Source organism: Sorex araneus, chromosome 10 (assembly GCF_027595985.1).
Source record: "Sorex araneus isolate mSorAra2 chromosome 10, mSorAra2.pri, whole genome shotgun sequence".
Taxonomy (NCBI): Eukaryota; Metazoa; Chordata; class Mammalia; order Eulipotyphla; family Soricidae; genus Sorex; species Sorex araneus.
In genome coordinates, this window is record NC_073311.1 from 52,016,293 (window position 1) to 52,028,271 (window position 11,979).

At 36.5% G+C, this 11,979-nt stretch overlaps 1 non-coding gene across 1 annotated transcript; it reads right to left on the reverse strand.

Moving 5' to 3' along the window:
• Nucleotides 1–7,034: 7,034 nt before the first annotated feature.
• LOC129399226 (U11 spliceosomal RNA) lies at nucleotides 7,035–7,168 on the reverse strand. The gene has a single exon (XR_008627001.1). It is a non-coding gene; the product is annotated as a U11 spliceosomal RNA (small nuclear RNA).
• Between the last annotated feature and the right edge of the window lie 4,811 nt (nucleotides 7,169–11,979).

Here is an 11,979-nt window from a genome sequence, read left to right on the forward strand (position 1 = left end):
GGAATGATACAAAACGGGAAATCACTAAAAGAATTCCTCTAGGAATAGGTATAAACTAGACCCCAAGATTTATTGATCTATTTCTTTTGATGTCATTGTGTCTTTTGATTTGTGATTTAAGGGTCTACTTTTCGGGGCCAAATGACAGTTGATTGAGTCGGGCCCTTGCATATGGCTGACTCAGATTTGGTCTCTGCTACTACTTGTGGTTCCCCAATCCCAGCCAGGAGTGACCCTTATCATAGAGCCCGGAGAAATTAGCCAGGTATAATAACAAAACAACCCCTACCCCTCACCCCCACTCTCAATCTGCTATTCCTATAGAGCTGAAAGATAGGGCACCTGCCATGTATCTGGCCCCTCCAATTTCCCTCCCTAACATCCCATACAGACCCCCAAGCACCCGCAGGAATGATGCCAAAGAACAGGAATAAACACTGAGCACTGCAGAATGTGCCCAAACCAAAACAAACACAAAATCAAAAGCTACTTTTCTGTTTGTCCAACATTTTATTAAGTGATATTTTAAAAATAGTATCTTGGATGGGTGCAAGTAATAGAACAGTGAGTAGGGAGATTGTTCTTCACAGTTGACCCTGGTTTGATCCTGGCACCACATATGGCCCTTTGAGCACTTTGAATAGTCATCCATGAGCACCGAGTCAGAAGTAAACCCTGAGTACTGCTGAGTGTGCCCTCCCTGCTTTAAAATAATTATCTTGGAGCCGAACTGCCTTGTATGAGCCAGGCCCAGGTTTGATCCCTGTACCCCATTTGGTCTGTGTGCTAACCGGTAATGATCCCGGAGCACAGAACCAGAGCACTGCTGGGCAACACCCAAAATCCAAACAAAACATAGATAGATAACAGCATCTTTATTTCTGCCTAAATAAGTTAGACTTTGACTTGTAATATTTCTAATAAACATTCATATAAAGAAAGACAGCTAGTTATCATTAGATAAGAAGTCACTGAATATCGCACTGAGTATTATTTCACATTTAATCAAATTTATGATTTAGTTGAGTACATTTTAAAGCTTTATATTTCCCAAAGACATATTTGAATGTGAAATTGCAAGGTTTTTATAAAAATAAAATTTAATTTTAGAAATATCCAAAACTTGACAGTAGTTAGGAGAACTGACAATTCTTTTGTTGTCACAATAAATTTGAAAATCTAATTAATTAAACATGTAGAAATTCTTCAGAAAATCAGTAGTGTATCAAAAATGAAATATTATTAATGGACCATAATTTTTGAAATATTTTTCTTAGAGTAAATGTGCCATCATGAAAGGATGAGGGAAAGTTGTATTATACCAAAATTTAGAGATTGTATCTAAGTTTTTAGTATTTGTGCAGAGATGAAACAAGTTCAACTGCAAAGGATGGTCAAGTCTATTGTACCCCAACACCTACTGTTACAGGAATAATCTCTCAGAAGCATTTGCCAATGGACAAACTAAATGACAGACTAGAAACTCAGAGTCTCTGTATTATTGAGGCGTGTCTGCTACCAGTTTGAAAATACAAGTCTAAGGGTTTCCTGTTGAAATTTTAAGTGACACTTCAATAATGTGTTACTTTTTTTCACTCATTTTTTCATTGTGAGCTCTCATAGACCAGTCTGTCCAGACCACAGCCAATTTGTCTTTTCACAATGGCAGCCTTTATTTCTGTAGAAGACACTCCACATTTTCTACAACAGAACACTTTTGATTTCTTTTGATTTATTCATGGGTCTCTGTAGAAGAGCTTAAATCGTGGTGCTGAAGTTGGTTCATGGGGTACTGCTAGAGCTTCCAGGAGTATAGGAAAATGGGGGAGGTGCCCATCTCCTCCCTAGGAAAACCTGTAGACCAGTCACAAAACCCCAAACCAACATTTTCAATATGTTATTGACTTGGTGTGGTCTGTCCGGAGATGGTTGAGTCAGGCTAGGGTCATAGTAGCGATTTTGGATTATGGGAGCAAGCAGCTGCCAGGGGCTTGGCCTGGACAGGCACCAGGATGACCTTCCCCTCTAATTTCCACTGGTCTGCTCAGCCTGGAAAGGTTTGAGATTCACTTCGGCTTTTGATCTCTTTCAAGATTTGTTAATCGATCTCTGAAAAAAAGGTTTTCAATAGCTGGGCTGGAGGTGGTTTGTGGGTGTGGCTCCCAGGTACCTAACTTTTGGCTGTTTAATTTCTCAGAAAACTTGGTACCAAGTTGTTGGGGTTCGGCCAGAGACACAGTGGCAATGGGATATCAGGAAGCCTGAGGACACCAAAAGACTGCTGATACACTTGCTCCATAGACACAGGTTGACCTGCTGTCAGTACCATGCTCCCAAATTTTCAATAAATAAAATTTCAGAAAATTCTAAGAACTTGATCAGTAATTTTAGATTGAAAGTGGATAAGTTTTAAAATAAAGTTGACAATGTCATTGATAAAAAGAAAATATAACAATTCTTGAGAATAGTTAGAGATAATTATCTAATTTAATGGGATTATGATATTTGAATTATTTTCATTAAAAATGACATCATGAGGTTGTGAGAAGAAGAGGCTCATAATACCAAAATTTAGCAACTGAGTTCAGATTGGTCATCTACATTGTTCTTTTTTAAGTTATTTTTTATTGCAACTCCATAATTTACTGTTGTTCATAATACTGTTGTTTCAGGAGTAAAGTATTGCCATACTATTCCTACCACTAGTGTGTCCTTCCCTCCACCAATACCCACCACCCAGCCTGATATCTTGCAAGCACAATTAAATTTGCTTTCTATTTTTTGTTACAAGAAAAAGACAAATGGAACTATCAAATTTTAGATCCAATATGAGTCAATTTGTAAAAATTGTTACTTCTCACACTGATATTACTAAGGTCATTGAGGGTCTGTCGTACTGGTTGGTGCTAGTGGTTGCTTGTGTTATTGCTGAGACTTTTTTAGCTTGTTGGGCTTCTATGCAACAGATTTGCCCTATTCAACAGTACTATGAACTACTGAGGTGCTTGGTTGGGCATTCCAGGAGCGAAAAGTCTGGAACAATTTGGCGGCATAGCAGTTTGATGAGATTCAGTTGTGAAACCGAACCGTTTCTAAGTCTGAGAGTATTGGCTACGGCTCCGGGCTACTGAAACTTCTGGAAGAGAAGGGGGGATCCTGCTCATCCCCATTGTGAGAAGGCCCCAATGTTCTCAGCCCAGACAAGACTATTTGGGTAGAATCATTGGTGGTATGATGTTCTCTGGTGATGCTGGGTTGTTTCCCTATTGGCAAGTTGTCTACATTATACTTAATGAGATTTAAGGCTTTAGTTAGTACTTGTTATTGAATGAAAGCAAATTAACAGTCAAGGATGGTCAAGTCTTTTGTAACGGCTTCTTCTTCCATAGCTCTTGTTTCCAAGGTATTTGCCAATAGACAAACTCAGTGACAGACTGGAAGCTCAGAGAACTCTGTAGGGTGGACGTGTGTCTTTAACTCTCTTTAATTCAAATCTAAGGTTTCCTGTTGAAATTTCAAGTGACACTTCAATAAGAAATCTGTTTTTTTTTTTTCACTCTTGCTTTGCATTCTGAGTCTCCAGAGGTCAGTCTGTCCAGACCACAGATGTTTCACACCTTGAAAGTTCTTTTCACACCTGGTCTCTCTGTAGAGGGCACTTCACATCCTGGCCAGCAGAAGGTATTTGTTGCTGCTCTTCTGTCTAGCAATTCATGGAATACTATGAAAACTAGAAATGAAACAACTGAGATGCAATTAATAAATGACCAAATTAAATGGAACATCGGTATCTCTGCCTGAAAGCTCAAGGTGGGAAAGAGATATAAATATAAAATATACAAAAGATTTCTTTATGATTCAATGTAGTGATTTTGAAGAATCAGTCAATTATATATTGACATACTTGCTGACTTTGTTGTTTTGGTATTTGTAAGCAGTTTGGCTTCTGTATGTACTCCATTTTTAGTTATGCCTTTAAAGATATCTTGCTAAAATGAATTTACCTGATCATACATATCAACACAATATTTCATACATTGACTTTTATTAAACCAAATTATTTTAGCTTTTAAAAAGCATTAGGATTATGAAGCTCCCATTATGTTTCACCTAACACAAATTATCAAAAATCAAAAGATCTTAAAAAATATTGAACAAAATATGGCAAACATACATGTATCAGATCAACAAAATGTTCTTCTATCACTTTAATCTCACATATTTCTGTTATTATGAATAAGGAATCATAAATATTAATTTTGTGCATATAACAATTCTGCTAAATGTTTCACAGGAATAGCAATCTACATATCTTTCATTCTTATTTTATTTATATATTTATTTATTCATTCATGTAAAATAAGGTGTGTCTTTAACTCTCCTTTAAATTCAAATCTAAGGATTTCCTATTGAAATTTCAGGTGATACTTCAGTAGGGAACCTAGCTTTTTTCACTCTTGCTTTTCATTCTGGGCCTTCACATGTCAGTCTGTCCAGACCACAGGCAGGCTGTACTAAAGGATAATGTGCAATCTTTAAACTTATTAAAGGTCAAAGGTTGAAAATAATAGAAGTATGTGTTGGGGTCTTCTCCAGGCCTCTGTTCAGCATGCTCACTCACCCAGCAAGGAGCCACTGTTCAGGGTCCTGAGGACAGGGCCAAGTTTCCCTCCAAGTAAGGGGAGGGGTCTGAGGGAAAAGAGCAAACCTTGCCACAGCATCCTCCAAGGAAAGAGAATAAAGCACAGAAGCACAGTGTGGGTCCTGCAAAGTGGAATCCACTATACTGAGAGACATCAAGCCTTAATATAGGTTGAGGAGGTGGTGGGAGTATGCAACTGGTCACCTACACAGGATGATCAGAGCAAACATGTTTTCTGTAGATAGGGCCACACCTTCAAAGCACATTTGCCAGAAACATCCTGCCCCCATGTAACATTGGACTGTGACATGGATTGTAACAGGCTACACTCACAGCAGACCAGAGGTATTTTTCTCCCAACACATCTGCCTGCTGAGCCCAGGAGTTAGTATTGCACTTCAAAACACACCAAAAAGGGCTTTACTCCCAACAATATGAATTAATCTTGTATATCAGTTAAAATATTTTATCTGATATCTCAATTGATAATTTAATTGACTGGTTTAACAGACAACATCATCTCTATGAAAATTTGAATAAACAGTTTTGTCCCGTAGATAATCTTTCATTTGCTGAGGAGTCAAATAATCAATTGCCAGCTTCTTAGGCAGAATATTATTTAAAATCTTAAAAATAAATATTTAAGGTTTTATCAAAAATATTTAAAGCAATTTTCTTTGCTTGTTTGCTATCAATATTATTTCTAATATTTTTCTTTGCATCAAATTAGAATAATTAAACTTAAAATGTGTTCCTTCATGATGCACATGTTTAAATCTTTAAGAAAGCAATAACTTAGTTTTTTGCTTGTTAACCTGCAAAATAACTATTCCTCAAGTTTCCCCGCCCACAGTGACTCTGCTAGAATCTTGGTCACACCCTTTATTAACTGCTACATGTAGTCAGGACAGAGCGCAGGCCTGCCGCTAAGCAGCTCAGAGATGAGACACCAAAGAGAAAACGACCCACAACTGAATTTGCAATCAAGAAGACAGTTAAGGAAAGGTAAGCGCGCTTATAACTTCATTTCAGTAACAAACTAATAGCAAATAAAGCTGGAAATCAATCTTGAAAATGAACCTGTAAAGGCCTAACAAGTATTCTCAGAGCAAAGGAAAAGCGCTGAATAGACATTTGACTGTCTCCAGTGAACTGTTGGGAGTGGGGGTGCAGGAAGAACAGAGAATGAGGCTTATATACTTTTCATTGGTGGAATGAAAACTTGAAGAAGTTGGACTATGGTATTCTAATATGAAATCTGAGGACGAATTTTACTCATGCATTGAAATTTGAAGACTAATTAAAAAAAAATCTCTTGGAACATTATATTTCTTGAAAATGCAATGGTATTTCCTAAAGTAGCTTAGAGTTTTCCTTAGTGGTTTGGTCAATACAATGCCTGTGCTCGTCCATTCTTTTGGAAATAATGATATGATTACCAACATTTCTCCTTTCTGTGTTTCCATCACTCTTCCTGAAGGTTTCCCCTTCCCTCCAGAACAGCTGATTGCTGAGGTCCTGGGAATTACCTGCTTGGTCTTGCTGTCCACCTTCGTGAAAACCATAATCCTTACTTCCTGTAAGAATATGTTTAAGGGGCCTGGGGTATGACTCAATGGGTGGGAGGCAGAACTAGCCCCTGAGAATAATTATGTGTGCTGTCAAATTAAAAATTAAAAAACAGAATTGAAAATTTTCAAGAAAATTGTTCAGTTTAATAATGATCAATGCCTATAAATACATACATTTATAATATCATGAAAATGACTTATTTTTACATGTGAATTTAAACATATGGACTATTCTAAATATAGTAAAAATATAAAAATAAAAATGCACATTTAGGGGCTGGAGCGATAAGACATCGGGTAAGGCATTTGACTTGCAAGTAGTCTACCTGTGTTCAATTGTCGGCATCTCATATGGTCCCCCCAGCACTGCCAGGAGTAATTCCTGAGTGCAGAGCCAGGAGTAATCCCGGGGCATTGCTGGGTATGAACCAAAAATAAAAAAAAAGCACATTTATTAAATTAATGTATAATTGTCATCACATAAATATTTTATTGCAATTTACACTTGTATTAAAATTATAGTAGTAGAGCAACTGCAGATATGATTATATATTAACTTATTTCGTAAATAAAACAAATGTAATAAAAGAGTTAAATGTCTCACTGAGAAATACATATTTATTTTGAGATATTTGAACAAAATATATATGATATATTATGAATGGTCATATTTTCCCCCCACACTTATGAAATAGTCTAAGTCTTCAACATTATTATTTCAAGGTTTGCAAATTTTATTGTAGGTAATTTAAAATTAAAATAACATAATTGATATCAAATTAAAGAACTATACTTACATCTATTATTCAAAATAATCTGGCAGGTGAACCAGGATCAACAATCACCAGCTTCCCTGCTGCTGAAAAATTATGTTTCCAAAATCTCTTGATGTTGATTCTGTATGTAGAGCAAGGGCGCTGCCCTACGTGTGCTGGTCACGGCAGGAGCCCTCTTTAAAAGTAAATTTTTATAGAATTACTTTCCAATTTTCTAGATACTGAAATTGAAATACCAGAGCCGAATAATGCATCATTAGTGACATGGACTCAGAAAGGTATATAATGATCTTTGAAATTCTAATCACTTTGTCACTGTCAACTCGTTGCTCATCAATTTGCTCAAGCAGACACCAGTAACGTCTCCATTGTGAGACTTATTGTTACTGTTTTTTGGCATATTGAATATGCCACAGGTGGCTTGCCAGGCTCTGCCATGCAGGCGAGATACTCTCAGTAGCTTGCCAGGCTCTCTGAGAGGGGCGGAGGAATAGAACACTGGTCAGCCTTGTAGAAGGCAAACGCCTTATCCGCTGTGCTATGATTCCAGCCCTTGAAATTCTAATAATAATACAATTTATGTTTTTTTCTTTTTTCCAAGATTTCATAATATAAAAGAGCATAAGGAACAGATCTCTCATTTTAATGCAAGTATATATTGACTAGTGTGAATTGATTATTTTGAATTTATAATAAGAATAAAGAGTACTATAGAGAATATTTTATATATTTATACTTTATAATCAAAACATGCTTTAGTACACTAAAAGAACTTATTAGAAAATGTAAATAATTTTTTGAACTTCATTAAAAATTGCAGAGAGAGCTGTGACTTCATTTCTTTAAGTTTTAAAAATATTTTTGCACTCAAACTGAATACTTATGTTGTTTTCCTTAGAAAAATTAATTTTATCAGAACACTCCATGCTGGAGTCACCTGCATAATTTCTCTTCCTCTTACTTTAAAGTGCTCTGTTCTGGATCACCCAGAAAGTGAAATTCAGTGTCTGAATTTTCTTCACTCTTTTTGGCTTCTCAGATTTGATTTATTTTTCTTCTCTCTGTGTCTCTCTTCCCTTCGATCTGCTCTTCTCTCTCTGTCCATATTCTTCTTATTAGTACTCTTATTAGCACCCTCCCTCAATAATATTATTTTACTTTGCACGCAGTTTTATTGCGTACTATTTTAAACTTTAACAATACAAAAAATTTCAACTAAGAAACTAATGTTATTGTGATGTAGTGGAATAAATTTAAATTTACAAGTTTTTCTAAATTTTCATCTAGCTATCCAGAACCTAAAGCAGAATAATTCTTCCAGAATTTTTACAACGAGGATCCAGAAAGAAGGTATATACTGATTTTCAGTTTTGATAGTACATTTCATAATTTGTATGTCATGGGATAAGTAGAAATGCTAATCAATTTAAGAGGAAACATCATTAAAAAATAAAATAAAAGTTCATAAAAGTAATTGGTATGCAATAACATATAAAAAGTAACTTCTTTGTTATAAATTTTTTACCAATTTTGGCTGAAATATTTTATACCTAAAAATGATGGTGAATAAGTTATTCAACCTTACAAATTATTTATTTGTGGCTAATGTAAATATACAGAGTGGGAATTTTTAGTGCTGTATTTGTCTTATATCAACATTTAAATTAAGGCATGAGAACTGACCCTTACTGGGAGTGTTTGCATGAGACTTGTGCATTGATGTATCACATCCTGACAGTGCACAGTGTGTAATATAGAAGCATGTTTTTAACTATGCCCGTGTAGCAGATCCATCTGATGTTTGTAATTCAACTTTTCTATTAATAGCTGAAAATAACTCTCTGGTGCCTCATTGTGCTCACTGTCCTCCTGAGGGATTTACATACTCCAACAATTGCTATTATATAAATCACGGGACGATGTCATGGCAGGAGAGTGTGGTGGCCTGTGCTTCTCGCCTGTCTAGACTGCTTTATATAGAGAGTGAAGAAGAACTGGTAAGTGTTTAACGTGACAACCACATTACAAAAGACATTTCAATTAATACTTATTCATTTTTACATATTTTTACTGCATATTTTATACATTCTACATCTGGACTTTTAATATTTCAGTCCTGCAATTTTCTTTCATGTCATAATGTACATTTGATTTTTCATTCTTACTTTTTTCTAGAAAGACATGTTTTCACTATTGTTTTTTAATTTTTTCTTCCATTTAAACTAATTAAAGATTACAATATTTGCTTATATTACAGCTAGTGATAACCATTTAAGTGGATTGAGTTAGCTTCAAATGAATCAAGTGTTATTGTGTGCTCCTAAATGCAATAAGAAATTGGCACATTTTTCAGTTTGCCAGTGACAAAAAACATTCCATGTTTCAAAGGCCGTTCTGTCAGTCACTCTGTTATTATTAGAAAGTCAAATAAGAATCTTGGATAGTGAAAGCAAAGTATGAATAGTATATTCACAATTATCAAACAATTTCTAAACATTCAAGCAAGATAAATTTTATAAAATGAATAGCACTGTAGCATTGTCATCCTATTGCTTGAGTGGGCTTCAGTAACATCTCCATTGTGAGACTGGTTACTGTTTTTGGCATATTGAATACGCCACAGGTAGCTTGCCAGGCTCTGCCATACCAGTGGGATACTCTCGGTAGCTTGCTGGGCTCTACGAGAGGGATGGGGGAATCGAACCCGGGTCAGCTTTGTGCAAGACAAATGTCCTACCCGCTGTGCTATCACTCCAGTCTCATAAAATGAATAAAAATTTTTAAAAAAACACACCAGGTCATTAGGATGCAAATTTTTTTCCACCCTGTTTCAGATTTTCTTCCCTTCCCACTTTCCTCTCAAGCTACCATAGTTCTCTCAGTATTACCTACTTCTTCGTCTTTTCCTTGTGCTTTTTCTGTGCATCAAAATTTCCTAATTAGGACATAGGCAAAATCTTGTATTTGTCTTTTTCCTTCAGACAATTCATGCAGCATAATTGTAGGGAGCTCATTTCACTTTGTTTGCAAATATCAAAGATCCATTTTTATAAATACTACACTGATAGGATTGGATAAGTCTATCACAGCTACGTTACCTGGTCATTTTGAGGTCACCAGTTGCTCATTTTCAGTTGCAGCACTGTAGCACTGTCATCCCATTGTTCATCGATTTGCATGAGTGGCACCAGTAACGTCTCCATTGTGAGATTGCTGCTACTGTTCTTCGCATATCGAATACGCCTGGGTAGCTTGCCAGGCTCTGTTAAGCAGGTGGGATACTCTCAGTAGCTTGCCAGGCTCTTCAAGAAGGATGGAGGAATCGAGCCCAGGTCGGCCGCATGCAAAGCAAATGCCCTACCTGCTGCGCTATTGCTCCAGTTCATTTTTAGTTTTTTAAAATAATATGTATCAATAAACTTGGGAAAATGTAACCTTTGAGTTAATGTTTTCATGTTCTTTGCACTGATATGCAAATTTACATTTTTGTAATTATTAATGAAATTACATTAAATGTACATGTTGTTTTCAGTGAAATGGTAGTGTTAATATAGACATTTTCACTATCTGTATACAAAAATATCTTTTCATAGTTTTTGTCTGTGCAGGAAGGCTTGAGCATTTCAAGTGTGCCAACTCTGTGCTCCAGATCTTGGCACATCTTGGGGGCCCATATGTCCTGCTGAGATTGAAGTGGGGCCTGGTACACAAAATTCAAGCCTCTTAACCACTGTACAATCTCTCCAGCTCAAAGTCCTTACATCTTTTAATGTCTTTTTCCTTGTCATTAAATAGAGTCCTGTATTAAGATGTTACCAGATTTTATGCATTTTTTTCTGGGTTAATCTATTCAATTATAAATAAGATTTCTTTCTGAATTATCTTTTTTGTGACCACACTTGAAATGCTCAAGCCTTCCTGCACAGACAAAAACTATGAAAAGATTTTTTTTTCCTTTTTGGGTCACACCCAGCGATGCTCAGGGCTTACTTCTGGCTCTACACTCAGGCATTACTCCTGGCGGTGCTGGGGGACCATATGGGATGCTGGGAATTGAACCCGAGTCAGCTTCTTGCAAGGCAAACTCCCTACTGACTGTGCTATCGCTCCTGCCCCAACCATTAATTTTCTATGCTCACTGAATGCTTCTATAGATTTTGATGAAGTCTTTAATGCTTTTGAGAAATACTATCATTTAATTTGCACAAATTAATGGATTGTAGGCTTTTTAGAGAGGGAGATTCGGTTGACACCCAGTGGTGTTCAGGGGTTATTCCTTGCTCTGTGCTCAGGGATCACCCCTAGCTGTGCTTGGGGACCTTTGTGATGCCGGGATCTAACAGGGTCCGCTGCTTTACAAGCAAATGCCTTAAACTCTATCACCTGACTTGAATTCTTATTACTTTTTATTTGTGTTTTTTTTTATCATGTGCTTTCTACTTGATCTGACTAGAACTTCTAATATTCAATTGAACAAAAGTGATACTAATAGATGTTTTACCTTGTTCCCAATTCTAATGAAAAAGCTTACATTCAAGACAAAATTGGGGCCAGAGAGATGGTACTGGGATTTCAGAGAAGTCATGCGTGTTTACTGCCCAGGTTCAACCCCGTGGTTAACCCAGCATTGAAGGGTTCAGCCTGGAGGACTCTGGGCACTGGATAACCCTTGGCCCCACAGAACCTGAGCAATATCACAGCCGCAGGCTCTCGCTGATCTGCCCAATCTACTTGGCTGAGCATATTTGAAACGGACCTTTGGGATTCCTGTCCACATGTTGGGGTTCCCCCAACAAAAATAAATAACAAAATAAAACATTTTTTATTGTGACAATGTTGATTTATACGACATATTAGACTTATAAATAACATTACATCTGACACTATATACCAAATTATAATAGACTCTTTTCCAAATGTTTAGACACATTTGGAATACATTACTGTCACACCACACCCTTCACCACCAGGCCAATGTAGGTCCAGCACA